Consider the following 24,516-nt stretch of genomic DNA (forward strand, 5'->3'; position numbering starts at 1 on the left):
GATCATGCTGTACTCACTACTTGGATATTGTACTGCAAGATCAGATGTTTTGGTGGAAAAGAAATACTTTGTTGTATGTTGCAGTCATGTTTCCTGTAAAACATATCTGCTGTTGCAGTTTAGTTTTGTGGAGACAAAATTTCTAGGAGATGATTTTGATTGAAACTATGTTTAAGATAAGATGTTTATTCTGTACAGCCAATTTATGTACAGTGGCAATATTCAGTCCCAGTGCAGGATGAAGTAAAGGTGTGGTGCATAGAAATTAAACACGTGGTACTGGATGCTATGTGTGGGTGGGTACCATTTGCTGGTTCTGTTTGTGGAAGAAATTAATACAGAGAGGAAAGCCCAAATGGCATTGCCTCTCATTCAGCACAGCAGGATTAAATAAGTTAAATGGTGTGACACATGTTATTATGATAGCTTACACTGACTGGTTTTCTCTGATCCTTCAAAGGTCAAATTTATTAAAGCATAAAAAAGTTAAAATATCTGTTCAAAAGTATTCACACCGTTAATTCAATACTTTGTTGAAGCCCCTTTGGCAGCAACTACAGTTTCAAGTCTTTTTGGAGACGTCTCTATAAACTTTGTACATCTGGATTTGGGCAGTTTACCCTTGTAGATCTTCTCCAACTCTGACAGAAGCATCTGTCAACTGCCATCTTCGGGTCTCTCTACAGATACTCTATTAGACTTTGGCAGAGGTCTTTGAAGAAAAAGTGCATCCAAGTGTCCTGAGATTTGGGTAACAGTTCATTTTTCTGCATGACAATGACCCAAAGCACACAGCCAAGACAAGGCTGGAGTCACTTCGGGACATATCTTTGCCTTCAAAGGCCCAGCCAAAGCCCTAGGCGTAAACCTCATATAACATCTGTATAGAGATCTGAAGATGGAAGGCATTCCACTGACTGAGCTAAAGAGGATCAGCCAGGAAATCCATGTTTGTGAAGCTTGAATAGACTCACCCAAGAAAAATCTAAGCTATAATTATAAAGGGACTTCTACAATGTATTGAGTTAAGGGTCTGAATATTTTTGCAAATGAAACACTTCAGTTTTTGATTTTTAATAAATTTGCAAAAATTCTAAAAATATGGTTTCACTTTTATTTTACTTTATTTTTACAGATCTTTGGTTGTGATTGGCAAAGTGCAAAGTTGTCTGAATACTTTCTGAAGAGACTGTAACAGTCACAGCTATAACCACACATGGATAATGTAAACAAGACATCACCCTACTACTAACCATGAAACAATACATATGTGTAATTTCTGGATAAATCCGGATTCAGAGGCCATATGTGAAAACAAGTGTTTTTGTGTTGTTTATTTTTAGCCCTTGCCATTTGAAAAATAGGAAACTGCTGAAGGGAAGCATCAGATACAGTCTTACATTGTATCTACACAGGAGGCGGAGCATGAACAGCACATTAGCAGGAGCAGCAGCGTCAGTGCTCTGTTTGTGTTTTAGGTCACCTTCAATGGGCTAGGAGCATGTAGTCTGTAATGGGCTAGGAGCCCATTACAGACTACATGCATAAATTGCAAGAGAATGGACCAATAAAATACAGTTGGGCCGTAAAAATAAAATACAGTTGGGCCGTGTTCATGTAGTAACACATTTTTGGTCCACTCATTATTACTAATAGAAATGATTATCAAAACTATGAAAATAGGAGCCTGTTTGTGTGAAACCTTTAGATGTGGAAAAAGCTAATGAGAAGCAACAATAAAAAAAAATCTTTCAAATCCATTACAGTTCCAAAAGTTCTCCCAACATGAATGCAGCAAGTAAAACAAAAAGAGAGGAAGAAGGCACTACTGAGAGGTCTGAAGGTTTGGAGCTCAACGGTTCCAGAAAGTGAGTGAAAATGTTGTGCTGTTGATTGTGGTTGATGATCGATGGGTTTTATCAGCAGGAGCACATACACCCTCCCTATCGCTGCCCTCTCATTCAGTCCAGGATTAGCCACTGGATACCTGGATTATTACACAAACACACACAGAGTAGCAAATACACGTTTGATATCACACATGCAAGAGTACACACACATACAGACACATTTTTTGGTGTGGGCACACACACCCCCCTTTCTCCTTCTTAATCCTCTTCACCCTCTCAGAACTTGCTGTGTGTGTGTGTGTGTATGTGTGAGTGCCTCTGTGTGTGTATGAGGGCTGTTGGAGGGAGGTGTGTGTGTGTATGGAGGGGGATTATGTGAATATAGTTAAGATTTGATGTCAATAGAAATTCTTTTAATTCTCCTCTTGCCCTCAGAACACATTTCCATGCTGAGTAACATACAATAGAAAACACAAAGAGGCTTGTCTTAATGCCTGCAGAGCACAAAGATTACTGTACATGCTTGTAATCTACATATTATGCTACTGTATGATGCTAAAGGGCTCTTAAATGGTTTTTGCTACATAGATTAGTCTCTGTATGCATGTGTGTCTGTATGTGTCATTTGTGTATTCATGCTGTTAATGTGTGCATTCTGCTGTGTGTGGGGGTTGTACATGTTATTCCTGATATGGGCAATCATAAATCAGAAAGCATAGACAGTATAAGAGGTTAGTTTAAAGTTAAAGTACTTGCTCTTAACTACATGTTTGTGTCCTCATAGTGAATTTCTGCCACATCTTTGTTTGTTTCCATGCTTAGGGTCTTAAACACAATGCTATAGCAAGAGGCAATTAAGTTCAGTGTTGAATGGTGGAATACTATGTGATGATTTTAGCACCACCAGCAAGTCAACATTTTGACTTACCATGAGATTTTTTTCACCATCTCCTTTTGCCACAAAATCCCAATAACTTCAATAACTTTTTCTCTCGCAAATTCCAACCAGCACCATATGTGTGTTACGTTACATTGTTACGTTACGTTACAAAGGGCTATTTACAGAACGTGACACTTTGCATTATGTTAACAGAAGAATTGTCAACAGGCTATAGTTTGTGAGAAAGGAATTGTTTATCAATTAATTACACTGTAGGCACCATATACAATATTGTTTTCTTTCCGAATTCTCTGACATACTATAATAAAATTTTACTAATTTGGACTGATTATTTGCCTTTTTATGTGTGTATACAAACATGCAAATTTAACCTATTATATGACAGATGACAGATTTTTTCAAGGACCACTGCCACTGACCACTACTTACAGCAGGTCTGCGGACATTCCAAGCAAACAAGAAATAGTGGGTGATGAGGGTCCCACACTGACAGAAGTGTATGGCCCATATTTATTAAACTGCTAAAAGTGAAATTTTGGACAGAAGTTGACATAAGATATTATGTCATATTATCTAACTAGTTTTGGCTTAAAATGCTTTCAAAGGTCAAAGTGATGCAGAGATTATGGAATAATAATAATAAGAAGAAGAAGAAGAAGAAGAATGATTTTTTAAAACAAAATGATTTTCTTTCTCTTTTTTGACATTTAGGGGTGCAAACAAACAACAAGAATAAATTTGGCATTGATCTAATTTGCAATCACTGTCTTCATTGTCTGTACTTGTCAGTGTGGCACTAAATTAAAACTAAACATCTAAGAGGTGTTTGCATAGTACTGTACATGTGATAAATCATGATTAATTCAGAGTTGTTCTTAAATGTTAACTTTACACTTTGCTACAAGTAGTTAGTACTTTAGAGCATTATTAAGCAGGAAAAAAAAACATTTTATAAATGCAAGCCCGGGCCAGACACTGCTAATTCAATAGAAGCCCCTAGAAGCATCCCAGGGCTTGGCAAAAGCATTTAAATATCAATTAAACTGTAATGAATGTGCCACCTAATAACCATGTGTGGAGTAACTGAGACTCTTCCCTGTCACACTCAAGGCTATTTGGTACATCACAGTATGGACAGCCCCTGATGAGGAAATCAGGCGTATTTACACTTTGCAGATTAATAGCTGATGAAAAATGAATACCACATTTCTTTAATACCACATTAAAGAAATGTGGTATTAAATAATACCACATTTCTTTAATTCAAACACTAATTTAATTCTTTAGTATTTACTTTCAAGAGATGTGCATCTCACAAACAAGGTGAACTCTTTAAACTTAAAAATCTATGGGAGGTTTCTGCTTCTAATTTTAATTGGTTTAATACTAAGCAAACGGGATCTACAAAAATAAGTGTGTGTGTGTGTGTGTGTGTGTGTGTGTGTGTGTGTGTGTTTCCTGAATATGAGGGAGAAGAGGATCCTTTTAGAAATAGTCATGTTTAACATAAAGATGGGGGCAGAAGCATATCAGTAGGCCTAATAGCTCATATTAATCACAGTTATTTTAGATGAAAATTCATAAATCTTGCACGACAAGCTAATGTTTGAGTTCCCCTCAATGAGGGAATTCTGCCCCAAGCTGTGAATGGCTAAGCAGTTAATACAGGCCATATGGCACATTCACAGCTCTTAGCATGCACTACATCATACTGTTTATGATCAAGGAAAACACACATTCATAGTGAGCACAACAGCGGTGAGTATGTCATCCCCCTGTGAGTGATGCTGTCCCCCTCTGAGTCAGTCAGGAATTACAATGTCACCTTGTGAGACCAGGAGGAGATGAAGATGCCAGTAGTCAGTGAGTGTTTAAAATACACAGAGTGTGCGTAGGGCTGACCAAGAGCATCAGGAACAGTGTAAGTTTTGAGTGTCAAAAGACAACCAGCGAACACACACACACAGCCAATTGACCTAATGTGCATGTTTTTGGGAGTATGAGAGGAAACCGGAGTTGCTTATTGTGTTGTCTTTGACATTAAACATATATTTACACAACAAGGTTTCAAACCTCACCTTCACATTGAGCTAACGTTAGCTTGTATAAATCTAACCTCAGCACAGGGCAGTTGTTGACATGTTCCCAAAACTGCACTGAGGAATAATGTTTTCCACACAGGTGTATATTGCAATTTGATTATGTAACTGGTAGGATGTTTTCTTTGGATATTGTCAAACTGACAACAACGATTTCACACCCAGTCTGCCCAGTCAGAGAGACAGGGGAGAGGTAGTGGTGACAGGCGTAGAGGACGAGCCACGAGAAGTCAAGGAACTCGAATGAGAGGGACAGCAACAGCATCAATAGCTGAGCTTGAGGAAAGAGGAGAGGAATGTCAACAAGACAGAATGGCTGCAAAAGGGGTCTGGAGCCTACTCCTTACTCGCAGTTACCTCTTCTTCATCCTCTTGTGTTGGGCTAAGGGCAGACTGGGCGCCACAGTGACTCATTATCGCATCTTGAGGTACAAAGTGGTAGTACAAGACAGCATGGGACAGGGCTGGTTAGCATACTAACTTCAGTAGATATGTCTGCAACACAATACATGGATGTCTTTGACAAAAACGTGAAAACTGTCATACATTCACATCCTGTTGATATTCTTAGTTATGTTCCTTTAAGAATGTCAAAATACTAGATCCCATATAATGCTATTATTCAGTAGCTGTAGTCTGAAATATCTCATGACTGAGGTTGTCTCCATTGGTTGTGGAATGTGGGGTGATGGTGTTTGAAATGTGAAGGTCTGTCAGCTCACAATATGTGACAACTTCTGACAGACACATTGTTCCCAGTTCGTGACCAACAGCTGACTGTCTTTCTAAATGTATCACTTTGCTTTCTCTACAGATCTGAATAGTCCTAGTGGATATCAGTGAAATGTCACACTGGGAGCCAAACATTTCACTACACTGCACTCAGTCTTCCAGTCAGTGTTCCACCAGGACTAAAACACCTCTAGTATTCACAGTTTTAAATGTGTAGGTATTACATGTATAGGCAAATAGCTCACCAACATTATATACACAAAAAATAATATTCCAAAATTAATTAAAACTCATATTCACCAATACATACTTAGCAGACTGGAAACACTGGCTGGCAAATTTACATGGTTTAAATAAATAAATAAATAAATAAATATAGCCTGTGTGTTAATTAAAATAGCAGGAAATTTGAATCAAGCTACTAAATGTTATGTTCACCAGCAAGTCTCTACCTCTGTCTGTCTGCTGTTTGGTGTGCAGCAGGCACTTTACAGTGGGTTTTTAGACCTTTTTCCTCTGAAAACTGCTGCCTGCTGCTGAGATTAGGTAAAACCAAAACAATGAACTCTGTAGAGGTGAGGGGAACCGTTGAGTTGGTACTCTGGCCTTAAATCATTTTGCTATTGCTTTCACACTAGAAGATTTAAAAAAAAAAATCCTCCACCACAGGGTTAGGACAAAAGATAGGGATCACAAAATGAAAGGGATGGATAGATCATTTGTCAAGGTTATTTGGTGCTAGTAGGTAAAAAGTATGCTGCTGCTGTAAACATTAATTCAGCTGAACCTCAATTAACCAAAATTCAATTTCAATTCAATTCAAAATGAAGAGTTCAACAAAGAAAGTGTCTAAAATAAGAACATTTGACACCAAAATTTCCAGATTTTCTTTCTGATTCATGCTGCATGAAATAATTCCAAGCACTCACTGAACTATACAAATCATTTCCAAAAACCTATGAATGTGGTGGTTTTAAATCTCAGCTTCAATGCTTTCATGTAAAAGTAATTTCATTAATTTTTATTTGCAGTGTATTCTCCTGAATTTGCTGCTCATCTCCCATGAGACAGGACTGCATGATGCTCTGCAGTTATAAAATGTAATAAAATGTTTTTTATATCCTACCTAATATTGTGACATGAGGTCAACTCACAGTGACATAAATCAACATCCAACCGCCTCCCCAACCCTTAATTTGGTTTTCTGCTTTACAAACCTAGTACTGCAACATTTGGATCTCATATTGCTTCTGGCCTATACAGATGATTTGAGGGGAGAAAAAGCAATATTAGGCAAATTGTTTTGTGAAAGATATCCACATCCTTCTCAGATATTCAATAAACCCATGTCCCCGAGAAGCTCTGTGTATGACAGAATAATTATCAATTTCCATATCATTAGGATATTAGGGTCGGAAACAGCATAACAGAAAACATTTGTTACTGCTCGATGATTCGTTCAAATCTGTGGCATGTAGCATTAGGAGAATTTAATTTCAAATCCACCGACTTGTGTGGAGGCTGCACTCATGAAAATATGATGATGTCCATAAGAATTGGTAGGCAACCTCGAATTACTATGTGAGATGAGGAAGTCAGTATTGCTGCAAAACTGTGTACACAAGCAAATCAAGAGCAGCACTGCAGAGAAAAATATTGTAATCAATGGCAGTGAAGGCCCTGGAGTGAGATAAACATCAGCATCCAGAAAGACTCTGTACTTGTAAATGTTTTATTTACAAATAGCTTATGGATGCCTTCTGCATTAGATATTGATGTTGTAAATGGAAGTGTGATTAGAATAATGAGACATTATAGCATGTGACCTTTGCCTAATGTTTCATTGAAGTGCTTTCCAGGATTATCATTGTGCATAATTCATGCAAAACAAACTCAACACTCAGTATAGGCTGTTACATTTTACTGTTGTCCTCAGGGTGTCTACTAAATCAATAGTCCACAGCAAATGTGTATTATCATTATTACAACTGTAGCTTGCATGTCAGTATTCTGCAGTTATTTATTTACAGTTTTATAGACACCCTAACACTTTGTCTGACAAGTGGCAAGGTTTAAAAGGCTGAGAAGCTTGCCCAGAGAATGATATTTTGACAGCTATGGGCCAGAGTGCCATGAGATTTTTAACCATGCTAGTGGCATGGCTCTGTGGATTAACATGTCAGTCTGTCTGTTGGTCCACGACTTTGGTGAACACTGAAATATCTCAACTACTACTGGATGGATTGCCATGAATTTTTCTACAGACATTCACGTTCCCTGTACGATTACTGTCACTACCAATACCTGCGGTCATGGCAATATATGCATGAACTGTGTGTGTTGTTTCGGTTAGGTGTTTTCAGGCCAAACAGAAGAGTGTATTGAAATGAAGTCACTCATCACAACTGCCAGTATCTTGCATGCATTGTACACTCTGTACTGTAGCTCTATTATATGTTTGCCTGTCTGCTGGCTGCAGTTAATCCAGCTCTGCCTCAGGTCTTTGGCTATCTGCTTTCATACAACACCTTGTTTTGCTGTTGCCACAGATTTAAGTGGGCAGTTTTGAAGGGCTGATTGCTGTACGTTTGTGTAGGTAGGTGTGTGTTTGTGTGTGGGTGGGGTGTGTGTGTGTGTGTGTGTGTGTGTGTTATTAAAGGTAAACATGACAGGTTGTGTGCTCTTCACTTGGAGGAGAGGATTAGAGGCTGTGATTATCGAGAGCCCATGGTCACACACTCAGACACACAAACCTGGTAGCAGAGTGATTCTCTGACATTGGCAAAGGATCCCTCCACCCCTCCCTTCTTCCAGTATACCTTCCTTCTTGCTATCAAACATTGAGTTTTGCTACATGCACCATTCATCTCATTTCTATTCTGTCACTAGAATTGACACTAATGTACATAAAGCACTAGTGTGTACTACATCATTCATACATATAACATTTCAGTTCAGTTTCAGTGTAGGAAGTAATGCGTTTATGCAGAAAGTAGATTTGCTTTGGAAGTATGTGGCTGGGGGTGGTGGATGGGGTTTGAGCCTTGTGACAGACCTGATTGAGAAACTCTATTTGACCTGGTATAAGCTTTACATCTGAGAATGACCAACATAAAATATCCTTTAGAAATAATTTGTACTGACTCTGTGAGGGCAGTCATCTCACCTCAATGAGTGACACACACACACACAAATGGTAACAATAAGACGATGCTTTTCCCAGTAATCTCATGTCTCTCTTTCAGTGTCCAGATACCCCGTCTCTCTGTGTGTATCTCTCTCTCTCTCTCTCTCTCTCTCTCTCTCTCTCTCTCACTCTCTCTGTTTCTGTTTGTCTCCCTGCCTCTCTCTACCACATTTGGGTTCTGGAGAGCAGTTTTGATGACATAAAACACACAACACTGAGTGAATGAGGTGCCCTTTGGGAAGCCATGAGGTACCATCACACCTCGCACTGCCCCCACCAGCTGATAAATGTGTTACCATGGCAACAGCCACACATATACATGGACAGGTAGAGAAAAACAGTTTGTACATTCATGTGCCATATGGACGTGGAACGTTATAAGAAAAAATTATTTTAGCTTTTCACTTATATATTAAGACAGACTATCATTTTAACACCATTTGGATGGAATAAAGTAATAAATAAGATTTAGAGTGACATGTTCAGATGGATTGGAGTGGATGTGGTTAGCCTAGATTAATATAATAAATGGAAGCATGGAGAAGCAGCTTGACTGACTCTGACAGAAGTGACAAAATATATCCACCTCTAAAGCTCATTTTATTTATCTACTCTGCTTGTATATATGTTCTAGAAGCCAAGGTAACACCATCCAAAATGAATAATTACATAATGTTTTTTTGAGGTGTTTAGGGCCAAGAGCAACAACTTCAGTTTAGAATTAGAAAATTAGAGGTCACCTAGGTCTTTATGTCTTTAACTGACCATTTAATGCCTTCTCATATAAAGCCAGAGTAATATTGATCCATCATACAATTAGCAACACAATACAGTCAGTAATCAATAATATTCAATATTTCTGAGATGGAATATACTGGCTTGTTCACTGATTTATTCCTAAATGGCCAATATTGGCTCAACATATCAGTCTAACCCAGAGCTTCTCAATTATTTTCTGTTACGCCCACCCCCCCAGGAAGAAGAAAACATTTCGTGCCAAGCGCTACATACGCTTTGTCATATTTCCTCATCTTAGCTTTCAGGTGACTTTGAGAAGGACTGGTCTAACCCCAGTACTCCCAGTAGCACATATGTAAATATGTGTGTGTGTGTGTGTGTGTGAGACAGGGAGAGAGAGAGAGAGAGAGAATCTGTTAATCTCCTTAGCTTCATTAAAACAGATAGAAGCAGATTAGCAGGAGGTGCATGTAAATGAACATAATTCCAGGAGAAATTGAAACAGCGGCAGAGATAAATATGTCATGAGGGAGAGACAAATATAATCAAAATAGCAATTAATTGAATTCCCCTTACGAAGCATCGCCTGTTATTTGGTGGAATTACAAACAGCTACAGTGAGCTAATTGGTGAGGCCGATAGTAAGGATTAGCGTTGTGTGTCTTCTTCCTCCTCTTTTCTCTACCATCCTCCTTATTCTGCCTTTTCACGCCGGTTTTCCATCCTTTAATTCTCCTTTACATCTGTCTGCCATGTCTGCATTTCTTCAGTAAAATCTCCAGGTTCCTTTGTCTCCTCCTTCATTCATTCTTTTTTGTTTTATTGTGTATATATGGTATTAGTAAGGATGTGGTAAATGTTCGCAGGTGATGTACTGAATCAAAGTTAGCTAATGTTCATTCATTTTTCCAAAATGAATTGCCTCCAGATCATAATGGCCATGGAGTTATATCTTTGTGGAATGGCTACATTGTAATAGATAGAGGTCAAAATCCACAGCCCTGTTTCTCTGCACAAATGCATTAAAAAGTCAGCCAAGAGTACTTGGCTCTTGGCTCTGACTCTTAAAAGAGTACTACAATGATTTTGCATAACACTCCTGTAACATGGTTGCTTTCATGATGGGCAGTTATAATATATAATATATAATATAAAATTGATGCAGCACAGCAGCATTCTTTTTCCTTGTCAAAACATGCCACCTACATTAGACACAATGCCACTTGACTGAAAACAATTTGGTCAAAGATTCGGGTGTGTCATGTCTGTAATAGCCAATGTTGTCTGGAGCCTCGAGTAGAGATGAAGAGCAGGCTGCACAGGTCTCGTAAGGCCATTGCTTTCTTGTCACGTCTAGCCCTTGATTCAAGTTATGTTCCTGTTTTATTTTGTAGCTCTAACCCTCTGTTTCTTTTCAGATTTACTTCCTGCCCTCCTATGTTTCCCGCCTGTTTGATTACCTGGGTCCACCCTAATGTGTTGCACCTGTTTCTTATTGGTTCTCCACCCCCTCATGTATTTAAGTTGTGTCTTCCCTTTTCTTCTCTGCCAGTTCATCTTTGTCCTTTGAGTCAAGCGTTCCAGCAGTTTTCCTAGTGTGTTTTCCTGTAATTTTTGACCTAGCTTTTCCCTTGTGTTTTCTTGAGTTTGCCTATCGATTTGGATACCTTTGCCTGATTCTACTGGCTACCGTGTACCAACCCTTGCCTGGTAATAAACCCGGCTTTACTCATCTGAGTCTGTGTTGAGTTGTGCATGAGTCCCTGGTCGAAGCCCGGCCTGATATTTCCCAGCTCCACTCCCTCAGATTTTTTTTTCCTTTTCAGATTCTTCAGCCCCGACCAACGTTGACTCAAGTGACATCACTTGAGGATATTTATCAGACTTCACACAGCTCCCTCTGAAGGCACAAAGGCTTTATCCAACTTTTTGCACATATTCAGTATCACTCCCCAACACCTAGGAACACAATTTGATATTTAAAATCAATCGAGTCTCAGTCAACTAAATTCAGTGGGTACCTTTGTCCTCACAGTTATGTAGGTTTTTGGCTGTGTGCAAAGCAACTACCAGGATGTATACACGAGGAATGACTACAGTGACCAGTAACTCACAATGTTCATTTGAACATGTGAGTATTGTATACAGACAAAAAAAACTGAAGCTATACTTTAATGTAGTTTTTAAAAATGAGGATGAGGATTTAAGATCAAGTTTATTGATAGGCTGATATTTTTGATATATTCTATAAATGTATAGTATGGATTAAATGCTTAGTTTAGTTTATTACTTTTGTTATCCCTCAAACTGAGGAAATTAATTATTCTCTGCAAACACACACACAAGCATGCACATGTACTAGAGACACTGGGGCAGAGGGCTGCCAACTAAGGCGCCCAGGGAGCTGGGGTGGATCGGTGCCTTGCTTAGGGGTACGACAGCCATGGTTGCAGAGGAAGGGATCACCCATCACCATATCCGTTGTCGAGCTTGGTCGAGGGATCGAACCAGCGACCATCCATTCTCAGCATGGTACACAATCCAAAGCCGCACTCTTTACTTGATACACCAGGGTTAACCCCTGTAATCTGCAGTTATGGTCAGTAGTGTTCCATTAAATGACTTCTGAAAGATTTGCTTTGATACTATACTACATATGTCTGTACTAAAAACTTTTGTACAAACATACAATGAAAACAATATGTTTGTACATGAAATCACTATCTTCAGAGTTAACAGGACCGTAATCAATATAATGTAATTAGAAAAAACAAAAAGAAAAAATCATACTCATTATTTAAAGTGTAGATGACACTAACTTGATATTAAGCTGAATATGACAGTAAAATGAATATAAAGGCCTAATCCAGCTGTCATATCTTTTTGTTCCCTTTTCCTTTCCCTTCCTCCTTTATACTCCCTTCTTCCCTCAGCTTTGTAGACAAACAAAGCTCCAGAAGTCATTTGGTTGATTCAGAGCCCCCGTCCCTCCCCTCTGTGCTCTGCACTGATTGTGATGCTTTCCTAAACGGCCCCCTGCTGAGGGCACCAACACACTTTTATGAAAGATCCAGCATTTCCCTAAAAGCTAATCATGTTAGACATCAAAGAGCGAGACTGCTGCCTTGATCAAGACACATCTGAAGACACTGCCTGGTGCACTGCTACTGCTCCTCAGGATTAGGCCTAGCGTGTGTCTGTGTGTGTCTCTGCATAAGAATAAGTGCAGAGAAAGGAAGTGGAGGAGTCAAGTCAGTGTACAGATATTTAGAGAGGGGAGGTCTTAAATCAACACAAGGGGCTACTTTTCTGTTCATTTAGACGTAGCAAAGTTATCCAACTCATTTAGTCTACAGTTTATTTTTGACTCAGCGTGCTTGACTATCTATTCTATTGGCTGTTGATTGTATTAAATGAGAAACAGTGTCACATAACAGCTTGCATGTGCATTTTTGGATTCACAAGAGAAATAAACAGCAATTTTTCCTCAACTCTGACCCTAAACAACAAGACCACCAACAAGCTCATGTAACCTCATTTATACTTATACAGTTTATGGAGTTACAGTACAGGGGATAACTGTACACTGTAAAAGGTTCTAGTTCTGTGAAAAGCTTTATATTCTAGAAATCCCATTTTGGGGTGTGTATATTTGAATTTAATTTATGCATCCTTATGAGTAACAGCAAAGTATTTTGGTACTCATAAATCGTTCCCCTTAAGAATGAGATGGTGGTCCAAAATGTGTATTTTAACAGCTGGTGTGAGAGAGCAAGAGAGTAAGTAGTAAGTAAGTAAACTTTATTTATATAGCACTTTTCACAGATAAAAGATCACAAAGTGCTTTACAATAAAAGTGCAAAGTGCCATAAGATAAAAATTAAAATAGGACAATTAAAATAACACTACATAAATACAACATTAATAAAATAATGTAAAACCAAACCACTAAAAAATAGCATAAAAACAAACCAATCAATTATATGTATATATATATATATATATACATACATACATACATACATACACATACACACATATATAAGCAAGCCACCCAATCAACTAAAAGCTTGTCTAAATAAAAGTGTTTTTAGCTGTTTTTTAAAAGAGTCAACAGATTCGGTCAGGCGCAGGGTTAACGGTAAAGAGTTCCATAGACGGGGAGCGACAGACTGGAACGCTAGGTCACCTCTGGTTTTGAAATGCGTCTTTGGCACCGACAGAAGGTTTTGATTTGAGGACCTGAGTGAACGACCCGCGGAGTATGGGGTTAAAAGATCACAAATATATTTAGGGGCTTGTCCATGTATTGCTCTAAAAGTCAGAACTAAAATCTTAAAATCAATACGAGATTTAACTGGGAGCAGAAGTTCAGTGTCATCCCAATTGTTAAAAATCCATACACCCATGGACGGATGGATATATGGATGTCTCCAAATTGTTAAAAATCAGGGTCGTGATAATAACAAAACATTATCATAATCATGATAATGTTTTGTACAAATCTTTCCTGATTTGCCACAAAAAAAAAAAAAAAAACGAAAAAAAAGATGGATTGGGAGATAAAACAACTGCTTTGCTAAGTTTGAGAGTAAAATTTATTCTTGACCTTAGGAACAGTAGTTTGACAAAATAATTTTAACTTAAAATGTACTTGCAAGCTTTACCACACACTTCAAACACAACTTACAGCAGATTGATCAGTTGTCTTGGAAATGGCTCAGGTGGAATCAGTATGGAACTTCAAACATACGACAACAGGTAGTCATATATGAGATCGTAACTCCCATCTCTGTTCAAAGATGATCTCTGGTGTCAGATCTGAATGTCCTCCAGCTGTCCACTGACTCCTTGGCAATGACCTTTGAGCTCTTCCCAGTTGAAACAACTGAGCTCTGACAGCTCAGCTAACTCCATGACATAAAAGCCAACAACTGCATTCACTGATGGGGACTCTGAAATGGGCTTAAGAACTCTGAACAAAGCTAGCAAGTGGCCCTTGGTTTCAGATTATTTCTTCAAACAAACAAACAGCAGTGTCCGGTGTCAAAGTCTCATACTTTGTTGAACCATCCATCCACCTGACCTTCTTTCTAAGTTGTTTCGTTTTGCTATAATAATGTCATGCTTCTTCCCCCTTTGGTAGCAATAAGGACAGTCACACAGCCACTAGACATCTTTATGAGTAACATGGTCGCAGAGATATTTTTTAGGCATTTGAACATTGACATTTTGTTATCCATTGTCCCAGATGGGATAGCAGCATTCAATAGGGCTTGCATGCATGGTTAAGAGTTAAGTTTATGCAGGTCTGATGGCTGCTACAATTAGCATATACAGTGGGTACGGAAAGTATTCAGACCCCCTTAAATTTTTCACTCTGTGTTATATTGCAGCCATTTGCTAAAATCATTTAAGTTCATTTTTTTCCTCATTAATGTACACACAGCACCCCATATTGACAGAGAAACACGAAATTGTTGACATTTTTGCAGATTTATTAAAAAAGAAAAAAATGAAATATCACACGGCCATAAGTATTCCAACCCTTTGCTGTGACCCTCATATATTTAACTCGGATGCTGTCCATTTCTTCTGATCATCCTTGAGATGGTTCTACATCTTCATTGGAGTCCAGCTGTGTTTGATTATACTGATTGGACTTGATTAGGAAGGCCACACACCTGTCTATATAAGACCTTACAGCTCACAGTGCATGTCAGAGCAAATGAGAATCATGAGGTCAAAGGAACTGCCTGAAGAGTTCAGAGACAGAATTGTGGCAAGGCACAGATCTGGCCAAGGTTACAAAAAAATTTCTGCTGCACTTAAGGTTCCTAAGAGCACAGTGGCCTCCATAATCCTTAAATGTAAGACGTTTGGGATGACCAGAACCCTTCCTAGAGCTGGCCGTCTGGCCAAACTGAGCAATTGGGGGAGAAGAGCCTTGGTGAGAAAGGTAAAGAAGAACCCAAAGATCACTGTGGCTGAGCTCCAGCGATGCAGTCGGGAAATGGGAGAAAGTTCTAGAAAGTCAACCATCACTGCAGCCCTCCACCAGTTGGGGCTTTATGTAAGAGTGGCGCGGTGGAAGCCTCTCCTCAGTGCAAGACACATGAAAGCCTGCATGGAGTTTGCTAAAAAAACAATGGAAGGATTCCAAGATGGTGGAGTGTAACTACACCGGTCCAAAGAAATAATGGCCACGCATCATACAGATGTCTTTTTGAGTTTTATTCCACCGTACTTCCTCCTCCGCAGACACCGTGAAAACTACAACAATAAAGACAAAAATGTTTGAAATACACATCTCTTGTTCTTTAGAGTCTCTCAAAAAATGGCCAGAGTTTAGACAGGCTTAACAATAGCATGGGTGCTAATACCAGAACATAGACAGGTCCCAACTAGTTAGCATAGCAGCAGAAACATATTAAATTGTCCATTCAAGGCCACATAAACATTATAAACAATTACAAAACCATATAAAAGTGGCAAAATGAAGGTTACCGTGTGTGCCTCCTGGACCATGCAGTATATTAATATTTTGCGGCCGTATGTACTTCCTTTGTAGCCATGTTGGCGCTCTGCTCTGTAGCCGTGATGGCGGTCTCTGCCGCCGTACTGCTTCATCATGTGACCAATTACTCTGAATCAAAATAAACTTAAACTTACATAAGGAACAATACTTATTTTTTAACCAAACAATATTTTTACAGGCAGTGTATTTTGGATCATTTTTAAATTAAGGTTATCTTTTTAACAACCTAGTTCTTACATTTTTTAAATCAGTTTTTAATAACCATGAATTGAAACATTAATGAAATTATGACAAAAATGTAAAATAAACATTTCAATTAAATTTAAAGAAAAATGTCTCTCTGACAGTTACAGTGAGAAATAAGATTCTCTGGTCTGACCAAGATAGAACTTTTTGGCCTTAATTCTAAGCGGTATGTGTGGAGAAAAACTAGGTGCTGCTCATCACCTGTCCAATACAGTCCCAACAGTGAAGCATGGTGGTGGCAGCATCATGCTGTGGGGGTGATTTTCAGCTGCAGGCCCAGGACGACTGGTTGCAATCAAAGGAAAGATGAATGCAGCCAAGTACAGGGATATCCTGAACGAAAACCTTCTCCAGAATGCTCAGGACCTCAGACTGGGCCGAAGATTCACCTTCCAACAAGACAATGACCCTAAGCACACAGCTAAAATAACGGAGTGGCTTCAGGACAACTCCGTGACTGTTCTTGAATGGCCCAGAGCATGTCTGGAGTAACCTGAAAATGGCTGTCCACCAACATTCACCATCCAACCTGACAGAACTGGAGAGGATCTGCAAGGAGGAATGGCAGAGGATCCCCAAATACAGGTGTGAAAAACTTGTTGCATCATTCCCAAAAAGACTCATGGCTATATTAGCTCAAAAGGGTGCTTCTAGTAAATACTGAGCAAAGGGATTTTACATTGATTTTAGCAAATGACTGCAATATAACCAAGAGTGAAAAATTTAGGGGGGTCTGAATACTTTCCGTATCCACTGTATTTATGAATAAAAATCTTCACAGCCTTGTTTATTAATCAAACATAAACTAATGTCTGGAACTCAGTGACGTCCTTTCTAGACTCAGTAGCAGCCATTTAAAGCTGCACAGACTTTTGAGACAAATCCAGCGTAATGCAGCTGTTCAGTGACTATCTGAAACCAGAGATACACTTGCTTTCCCTCTATTACCACCTCATCATGTTAAATTGCTTCAGTATGTTTAACTGAAAATTAAAGTGATTTCAGTAGCGTTTTAATAGAATTTGGGCTTGTGTGTAAACTCCCCAGAGGTAAAAAAGATTCCAAATGAATGGGTCCTCAGACACTTGTGCACACACATGCATGGCAATGAGCGTGCTCTCAGGTGACACCACTCTGAATCCCATTAAAATGTCTCTGGTTATTATTGTCATTTGATTGGACTGTATTTTGACACTTGCATAATATTATAAAGCTAACAGCACATTGTGTTCACAGCCCTCAGAGATAATGCTAAATGAGTTGAGGGAGTATCTGCTGACAGTCCTTGACACACCTTGTTTGCCTTGTATATTGCAAGTATTCATCAAGGGTGTGTCAATAAACACATTCCATTAACAACAAGATTACTTTTTTTCAACAGAAGGCTTATAAAGTGTCTGTAGAACTGAATGTCTGGCATGCCCAGTTTTCTTTTACTTCTTTTTTTTTACTTTTCTTTTTTTTTTTTAACTCTTCAGGTAAATAGGTTACTCAAATAGGTTGTAAATAAGACAGTTTATCCATATTATGAAAATCAGTTTATTAAGAGATAAATCTATGCATGATCATGATAATGATCATATGCAAATATAGCTTGTAATCTATAAGGAAAACTGCAAAAAGGTGAACCAAGACATCAGTCAGATGTCAGAAAGGATTGTTTCAAGTCATTTGAATCAAACAGATTTGTAATACTCATGATGGTCATATTGAGGTGAATGAGGAGGAGAGAGTCTGCACTTTCACATATCCATTTGCACAATAAGGGTTGTGAAGTTGGTCAAGTGGTCAAGTATGCAGAGACATATATTTCTTTATTCTTCCAACAACAGCACAGGTATAACAGCAAACCGTAGGTGAAACCTAACCAGCAACAACAGCAAATTTAAAACTGACGCCCTTTTATACTGTGTTCTGGTAGGTGTAATTGGGTGCATACATTCACAGGTGTTCCCAAATATACCATTATGAGCATAAATGACTTATATAAAAATATGATTAACTGTAAACTATATTTAACCAAAATATTTAAAATAACCTGCCTGCTGTAACCTAAACCCCAAAACAAATACCATAAATATGATTACAATAAATATATACATAAAACAAATTCCAGACTCCCCCCTTTCTTGTCCTGCCACTTGATTGCACCCGGAATGTTCTTAACACAGTCCGCTGACCTAGGGCAGTCTTTTCAGTGGCGCACCCCAGAACGAACACAAGACAGGTAAATATAAGTGTTAACCATAACTTAAAAAAATGTCTGTTCAGGCACTTGCACTATTTGCACCATCTTTCAACATAACTGCTTGGATATAAGTTTCACACAACTGCATTTACACCGGTGTCCGTCAATTTTGGACAATCCGCTGCCAACGGAGTTTAACGGACCTCCTCTCCTTTTCAGACAGAGCCGAGTGGCCACCACGGAATCCGGCAGAGGCCGACTCCTCAAGCATAGCAATTACAATATGTAAAAAATATTGCCGTTACATGTTTCATAACTAGAAACACCCAATGTGCAAATATGTTATGTACAAATGTATATGATGTGCAAATCCCCTAATAAAATTGCCCTCTGTTATTACGGTACATCATCAAGTTATTTATAAAACACAATTAATACTAAACCCACCGTGTACAGTATTTACAAAACCATAACCCGAAAGTCACAGGTAACGAAACCCTTCATTACAGGGGAACATAGATGTCTGTACTGAATTTCATGCCAATCCATCCAGTAGCTGTTACGATATGCCTTCACTTGACCAGCATCCGACTGAAATAAACTGGTGTGCAGTTGTAGACCACAAATGTCTCTGCAACATTTTACACCAATCCATTCATTGTGGCTCTTGAGCTATTTCAGTCTGGAAGAAAGTAGTGGGCTGCCTGACTGACATAACGAAAATAGCAGCTAACAGTTGATATGCATTACCTAAAACCTTTGATCTGTAGAAACTCTCTTGTCTATCAAGACTAAAGAGATGGGTGAATGGCTCCTTGACAACCTCAACAAAGTAGCTGCAAACTGTTCATGTGGCAAGGTTGAGATGTAAATGAAGTGCTCAGTACTGCTCTAAACATGTTAAGATTTAAACAACCCTGACAAGTGTTTGACGAGACAAAAAATATTGAGTTTAAGAGCTTGATTAGAATTCCCTGTCAAGAAAGTACTGGGGAGAAAATGCACACAGAGATGCTGTGTATGTTTTATATCAGTGAGGTGGATCATGATGCAGCATTACTCTTGCTCCTCAGCATAAAATGAGTCAAATGTACATCCCATAAATAACCTTTTGGTTTTTTCTTTTTGGGCTGTTTAATTTTATTTTACCTTGTAACCATTAATCTCATACTACAGGGTAGGTACATAGGTCTAAGCTATATCTTAACAATTCAAGGCTTAGAAAATACATTTCAACCATGAGTGCTGAGGCAGATTTTTTTTCTTGCTCATTTGTATTTCTACCACGCCTTCCATAATAGCTGGATATGTGTGTATGACAGGACTTTAATTGCCTGAGTTAACAAGGTGAGCTCCACTCGGCCACCTTTGCACAGCGCAAATCATAGCAGGGATATTCAAATCCAATCCCCCATAAACCTTTCACCCAAATGGGACGTACGAGAGCATAAATCCAGGCAATAACAGCAATATGTGCTGGGATCTAAAGTGGTAAATCCTTAAATGATGTTCTAACGCTCGGTGAGTGACTTCATTGGGGTGAAGTGACCCCACTCTTCAGAGACAGAGAGGAAGGAAGAGGGAAAAGGATAGAAGAAGAAAATGAGTCAGGGAAGCAGCAGGATTTATAGATTGTCATATTAAACCAGGAACAAATGGAATGGAAATGGAAGAGGAAAAATACTTAACAAGGTCATCTCTGAGGCCTTTATTGTATCTATTGATGTCTTTTAGGCATTTAAAGGCATTTCGCGCCTAGAATTGTGTAAAATTTAGCTTTCCTTTCTACTTTCTTGTACAGACATATGTTTAACATAACTGTATTGCTTTGTTTTGCTCTTAAGGATCAGTTCATGACAATGTGCAGTCCACCTGTATTTTTATGCTGTAAAAAACAAACAAAAAAACAAAAAAACAAACAAAAAAACAAACAAAAAAAACAAACAAAAAAATAAAAAGAACGCTCTTTATAATTCCAAAATCCTTCAGAGCTTATGCATGTCCATGGTTTTGTTAATACTTATAAGTAGGGACTATATGAAAAATGATTGCAGGGTGAGGGGAAGGTCAGAAAAGGGAGACTTTTTTTGGGGGGGGGGCTTTTTGTTATCCCAGATATGCATTTTGTTTCAGCCTTCCCTAGTGAGATAAAAAAGCTGAAATAGTTCCATCAAAACACTTAAATCAAGAACATGGCTTTTCATGACAAATGCAGAGAAAAAAAACAATCCTGTCTCTTTATCATGACCTTATTTTCTTCATCACAGTCAGCTACAGAAGCTAATAGAAGGATTATGTTAGTAGTGAGAAACGTAATAAATGTGGATCTTATAACTCGTGATTACATGTGAGTCGTATTTTTCTCTCGCCAACAGATCCCACCTTTATATATACAGTACCAGTCAAAAGATTGGACACACCTTCTTATTCAATGATTTTTCTTTATTTTTATTACTTTCTACATTGTAGATTCATACTGAAGACATCAGAACTATGAAGGAACACATATGGAATTATGTAGTTAACAAAAAAAATGTTAAACCAGCCAGAATATGTTTTATATTTTATATTCTTTGAAGTAGTTACCTTTTGCTTTGATGACAATTTTGCACACTCTTGGTATTCTCTCAGTCAGTTATCAGTCATGAGGTAGTCACCTGGAATGGATTTCCAACAGTCTTGAAGGGGTTTTCAGAGATGCTGAGCGCTTGTTGGCTGTTTTGCCTTCACTCTGTGGTCCAACTCATCCCAAACCATCTCAGTTGGGTTTAGGTCAGGTGATTGTGGAAACCAGGTCATCTGAGGCAGCACTCCATCACTCTCCTTCTTGGTCAAATACCGCTTACATAGCCTGGAGGTGTGTTTGGGGTCATTGTCCTGTTGAAAACAAATGATGGTCCAACTAGTTGGGATGGCATGTTGCTGCAGAATGCTGTGTGAACCACACATGTAGAAACTATCTGCTCACCTTTTCTGCGTCTCACAAACACACAGTGGGTGGAACCAAAAATCTCAAATTTGGACTCATTAGAACAAAGTACAGATTTCCACTGGTCTAATGTCCATTCCTTGTGTTTCTTGGCCCAAACAATTCTCTTTTTCTTGTTGTTCTTCCTCAGTAGTGGTTTCTTTGCAGCAATGCCACCATGAAGGCCTGATTCGCGCAGTCTTCTCTGAACAGTTGATGTTGAGATGTGTCAGCTACTTGAACCCTGTGATGCATTTATGTGGGCTCTTATCTGAGGTGCTGTTAATTTGCGGTTTCTGAGCCTGGTAACTTTGATGAACTTATCCTCTGCAGAAGAGGTAACATCATAGTGTTGTTGTGATGGTTTTTGCAACTGCACTTGGGGATACATTCAAAGCTCTTGAAATGTTCCGGATTGACTCACTTTCATGTCTTAAAGCAGTGCTTCTCAATTATTTTCTGTTATGCCCCCCTAGGAAGAAAAAGACATTTCACGCCCCATCTCTACCGGTGCGATGCCAGGGTCACCCCACTATTTGAGAAGGACTGTCTTAAAGTAATGATGGACTGTCATTTCTCTTTACTTAGCTGAGTGGTTCTTGCATAATGTGGATTATAACAGCAGTTGAATATGGCTGTTTACTGTGCACCAACCCTACTTCTGCAAAACACAACTGATGGTCTCAAACACCTTAAGAAGGCAAGAAATTCAACAAATTAACTCTTGACAAGGCACACCTGTTAAATGAAAACCATTCCAGGTGACTACCTCATGATTGAGAGAATGCCAAGAGGTTGCAAAGCTATCATCAAAGCAAAAGGTGGGTACTTCGAAGAATCTAAAATATAAAACATATTCTGGTTGATTTAAAACATTTTTGTTAACTACATAATTCCATGTGTTTTGATGTCTTCAGTATGAGTCTACAACATAGAAAGTAGTAAAAATAAAGAAAAACCACTGAATGAGAAGGTGTGTCCAAACTTTTGATTGGTATTGTATATATATTTTATTTTATTTTATTCTATTTTATTCACTTATTTATTTGTGTGTGTTTATCTGTATACACAAATACATACTTTTTTAATGCCTCCGCACCAGTAATAGCCAAGGCCAGAGGCATAAAAAAAGGCATAAAGTCTGTCTGTCCATCCTGTATTCTTCTACGCACGATATCTCAAGAACGCTTTAGGTCTCTCTGTAAAACTTTGCACAATGCACAATGTCAACTGTGCCTCAAGCATGAACTGAGTAGATTTTGGAGGTCAAAGGTCACAGAGGCTGTGATTGTACATTTAATTTTATGCAGGCAAATGTGATATCTGAAGAATACTTTGAAGGATTCTTTAAAGTTTACACAAATGTTCACTGTCACCCAAAGATAAAGTGAGTAAATTCTGGAAGTTTGAGGTCAGAGGTCAAGGTCACTATGACTGTGTTTACGTTTTGCTTGGCAATGAGATATCTTAAGAACCCTTTAAGGGATTGTCTTCAAACTTTGCACAAATGTTGACTGTGACTCAAGGATGCACTGAGTAGACTTTGGAGGTCAAAGGTCAAAGATCAAGGTCACTGTTACCTTATGTTCATTTTATGTCTGGATGGTCTTCAAACTTTGCACAAATGTTGACTGGGACTCAAGGATGAACTGATTAGATTGTGGAGGTCAGTAACTATGACCCTAATGCAAATGTTGTGCTTCAGAATGTATTATCTCTTCAATGCTTTGAGTGATGTCCTTCAAATTTTGCACATATTATCACTGCTTGTCAAAGCCAATATGTATTGGAGTTCAGAGGTCAAAGGTCAAGGCCACTGTGATCTTTTAAGTTTTAAGTTAAGTTTTGCTTGTGAACACCCAAAACTAACTTTCCCCAACATTGTCATTATCACTACAAAACACCCATAACCTCTACATCTGCTAACCCAACCGTGCGGAGGCATAACACCACCATGGTACTTCTAGTTTTTATCGGAAATGATGTGAATGTGGCTTGAGGTACCTAAGATACTTACAAGATTGTAGATGGCCTTTGGCCTGAAATCTTTTTACTACGATTCTGCAAAGAGGTTCTTTCTGTGACACTTAAATGCAGCTATACAAGTTTAGATTTTTCTTAGTTTATGTTTCTTTTTACTACACACTCCTAGGCTCTCCTAGCTGAATTGTTGTCTGTGTGTGTGAGTGTGTGTGTCCGTCCAACTGTCTTTATTCCTCATGTTTAAGCAGCTTACAGGAGATTGTTAAAGTCAAGAGTTCTGACATGAGCAACCTTAATATGTCAGAAGTGGAAGATAGGGAACATTGTGTGTATATGTGGGCTTGTTTCAGTATATTCGTGGGGTCCAACAGTTTTATGAATGTTAAAACAAGGGTGTATTTGTGAGAGAGAGGGAGAAAGAGAGAGAGTCTGGTTGAGGTAAAGTTGTATGCAAAAGTTTGGACAAGCCTGGGCAAATGTAATTCATTATTATTTTTCTACTTCACGTAGTCAAAGAAAAAAAAATGACAGTACTTGTCATAGCTTGCGAACACTTTTGTTGCCAATGATGATGTTCCAACAGCTTCAGCTTGTGTTTTTTGAAGTGGTGGACTTTGGAGTATGCTTTGGATCATTGTCCTGATCTAGAAGCAAGCCTCTTTTCAGTTTCACTTTCATGATTAACTGCAGGACATTTGCAACCACCAGATACCACCAACCAGATATTTAGTGGAATCCATTCTTCCCTTTATTCTTTCCCTCATCTGTACACAGAACCTGTTTCCAAAATGAGTCTGGCTTATCCAGATGTTCCTTTGTAGGCTTCAGACAGTGACTCCATGTAGGCCCTGTTTGTGCATCAACACTGCACAGGGGAGAGGATCACCACCACTCATTACAATCTCTACTAAAATTAGTTTTACTACTGTTTGGATTGTTATTAGTCCTATTACTAATCTTACTCTTGTCTTCTCATTACTTTTAGTCTTGATATCATTGTCATTATCATTATGTGGAACCTGCACTGTGCTATATGAAAAGTGCCTTGAGATAACTTGTATTATGATTGGGTGCTATATAAATAAA

This window comes from Toxotes jaculatrix, chromosome 20 (assembly GCF_017976425.1).
Source record: "Toxotes jaculatrix isolate fToxJac2 chromosome 20, fToxJac2.pri, whole genome shotgun sequence".
Lineage (NCBI taxonomy): Eukaryota > Metazoa > Chordata > Actinopteri > Toxotidae > Toxotes > Toxotes jaculatrix.